The following is a 3615-nucleotide window of genomic DNA, read 5'->3' as shown; positions in this document are numbered from 1 at the left end:
AGACTTTGAAATTTATTTGTCTAGAACAGGGTTTAAGGAGAGATGGGAGATCACATATAGTACTTTTTCATGCTGTTAGAATTCCACTGCTTTTCAATCTATTTATCGTTCATAATGATGAGGGTGTAGATTCCCTTTTCGGCCTACTTGACTGATCTTGTATAGACCTTCCTATATAGGATCCATCTTTTCCAAGCTTTCTCACTGGGCAGTGATGAAGGCTTTTATGAGGACTAAGTTTCTTAGCTGGAATTGCCGAATCTTTGCCCTCCTGATGTAGTTGGAGATGAGGTGCTACTGGAAGGCTATAATACGGGTTATAACCTCCTCACACTCTTCCTCTACTAAGTCTAACTTTGTGGCCATCTTCTTTCCATTATGCTTGGTGCTTGGTAGTACAATGTAGCTATGGCTTAGTGAAAGGAGTTTCGCCAGTTGCTCGTCGTTTAGTGATGCGATATGCCTAAAGAACACTAGGGAGCTTGTATGTCCACTTTCCCTTTTTTTTCGAAGAGGGACTTCTTGAGGCAGTCAAGGATTGTCTTGTTGGATGCCTCAGCTTGCCTATTTCCCTAGGGATACCTGGGGGTGGACATATGCTGTTTGATGCCATATTTCTGGAAGAACTTCGCCAAGTCTTTGCCTATGAATTGCAAGCCATTGTCTGTGTTGATGGAATGAGGGATGTCGAAGCGACATATATGTTCCTTCATATGAAGCGCTCCATATTTGTCTGGGTGGTTATGATTATGGGTTCGACTTCGACTTATTTTGTAATATAGTTGGTCGCTATGATCATCATGCCTTTGCCTATAGTAGGAGGGGGCATTGGTTCCATTAGGTCGATCGGCCACTGCATGAATGGCCATGTGCTCGTCTAGGTGAAGTTTGCTGGTAGGAAGTGTGGACACGGGCTTGAAGCACTGGTAATTGTCGCACCTTTAAACATACTCATTAGTGTTTTGGTGCATAGTTGCCCAATAGTAGTCCGCGTTAATAGCTTTTTGTGCCAGGGAACGGTCTCCTGAGTGGTTTCCACAAACTCCTTCATGGATTGGGCTAAGAATTTTAGGTTGTTGGGAGGCACCGGGCAATAAAGATATGGTATTAAGAGGGATTTGAGAACAAGCATGTTGTTCTACATGTAGTAGCATCCTACCTTCCTTTGGAGCTATCTTGACTATAATCTATTTGTATGGAGCATTCCATGGACTAAGTAGAATCTTGCTAACTTAGGGCTGTGTTGATCTATGCTTCTTCGACTGATGGTTCTGTATCTATGCTTAGCTTTTCCAAGTACTCGATTGGATGTAGCATTTGAGCTGATGATCTAGGGTAAAGCCTAGGTCTGCCAATACATTTGTATAGGCATTTTCAACTCATGGAACCTAAGTGAGATTGTACATCTAGAATGTCACTAGCTGATCTCATACCTTCGCCCAAATATAATGTCGTCCTTGGAAAATTTGCTGCTTATTTCCTTGAGGCTTGGTTAGTGATCAACTGGGAATCAAAATAGATTGCAAGCTTCTTCACTGCTAGGTCCTTCGCCAATTAAAGACCTGCTAGTAAGGTTTCATACTCTGTTTCATTGTTTGGTGCTTTGAAGCTCAAAATGATCGCTTGCTTGAGCATCTAATTGTCTGAGGTAGTGAAAATTAGACCTGTTCTCGAGCCCAGGTAGCTAGATGAACTATTGACGTATAATCGCCACATATCTTCTGCATTCCTGGGCTGAGTTGCTGCGTCATTCAGGTTGGTGGTAAATTCTACTATGACATCTAATAATGCGTGGGCCTTTATCGCCGTGCGAAGACTAACCATATTAGCCAAGTTCCAACTCCCACTTCGTCACTCGTTGAGAAATGTATGGACTACAAGACTGATTGTAGAGGGTACTGTGTCATGACAATGACCGGATGTCCTTAAAAAGTACGGTCTAAACTTTCGACTTACAAAAATTAACGCCAAAATTAGCTTTTCCAAATATAGAATATAGACAGATGTGCCCCCAACTCTTTTCGTAAGAGGGCAGAGCTTACTGTTACTTCAAATACCTCCAGATAAATATATAGGTCCTCTGCTGCTTTTGGCTTAGATAGTAGGGTAGGTGATATTATGTACTTCTTCAAGTCTTGGGGGAAAGGGTTGAGTGCCACTGCTCATCCGGTCAGACTTTGGATCTCTTTCAGAGTAGTGGAGGGGTTCATATCTAGGATCTTTTTTATTTGCCTTAGAGTTGGATATGCCTGGATTCCTCTTTGGGTTGCCAGGTACCCTAAGAATTGTTTTGAGGGGACTCTGAAGATGCATTTGGGGAGATTGAGCTCCATTTTGTACACCTTGAGGATGTTGAATGTCTCTCCCAAGTTTTTTTATGTGGTCTAACCGCTGCTTGGCCATCACTAAATTGACCATATGGCCCAATCGGGATATGACATCACAAGCCAACTCAATGACATAAGTCATAGTAAGATATTTATGATTTACAAGAATTTGAACAAAACATTCATTATTGATAAAATCCAAAGCTACTACAAAGTTCACTTATCAACCTCCCCACTTGGGGACACAAGTTTAGGGATAAGATCCCATTATTATCACATCACATCAGAGCAGCTAGAAGTTTCACATACTACAAACACATAAGGGTGCAGTGCCATGTATAATCAAAAGTATGATCATGCAATTTTACAAACTAGCATAAACTGCAGCAAGGAATCATAACCCTAAGTCCAAAAGATGAATGCCTCACTGCTAAGCCTACTCTTCACTACCGGGGTTCTCCTGATTCTCGTAACATCCTAAGGGGTTGTCGGTGCCATGTGCTGTTGTCGGAGAGAGTTAATGAAGGAAGATTTGTGAAAAACAAGTTCATTTGAGCAACATCAACAACATGCAATTAACAATTAAAAGGCGGAATCATGTTTATATGCACTCAAAAACAAAACTTAACCCATGAACTTCAAAGCCTAGTAGATAGGTGAACCAAGACTCAACTCAAAACAAAGTGAGTTGAGAAATCAATACCTTTGTAGATTCCTCTTTGCATAAGCAAAGGCTAATCACCCAAAGAGAGGGCCTTCATTCCTTGCATCTTAGATCCATGGATTTGGATGGATGAAAAGGTTTCTCCAAGTTCCCAAAATTGAGAACCTCTAAGTCTCCACACCAAGGTAAGATTGAAGAAGAAATGAGTGACCTTGAGGAAGTAAGATTGCTAGATGTTTTCCTCAAGGGTGGCCGAAATTTTAGAGAGAAAGGAGAGCTTGTGTTCTCATCCTTTCCCCAAAAATAACCCTTAATGAATTTTGGCTATTAAGTCATACTTATTCCTTAATTCATTTGAGTGGCAAACTTGTAAATAAGTCCAAAACCACTCATTCTCTAACATGGCCGGCCTTAGGGATTTATTGGGCTATTTGGGCCTTTGTGAATCATTATTCATTAAGTTGTCATACAACTTAAGTCAATGGACTTGACGTTCGAAGCCCATTGGGCCTTAAGGTCCAAAACTATCCCGAGGTCTTTTAACGAACTTATTCGTTTGATTAATAATCATATTAATTAATCCTTGCCATAAATAATTAAACCATTTAATTATTCTTACTCATC

This window comes from the organism of the source record quoted next, unplaced genomic scaffold, assembly GCF_019419815.1.
Source record: "Pyrus x bretschneideri cultivar Hongxiangsu unplaced genomic scaffold, Pyrus_bretschneideri_v1 Contig119, whole genome shotgun sequence".
In the NCBI taxonomy this organism is placed as follows: domain Eukaryota; kingdom Viridiplantae; phylum Streptophyta; class Magnoliopsida; order Rosales; family Rosaceae; genus Pyrus; species Pyrus x bretschneideri.
Note: the sequence above shows the minus strand (reverse complement) of the source record.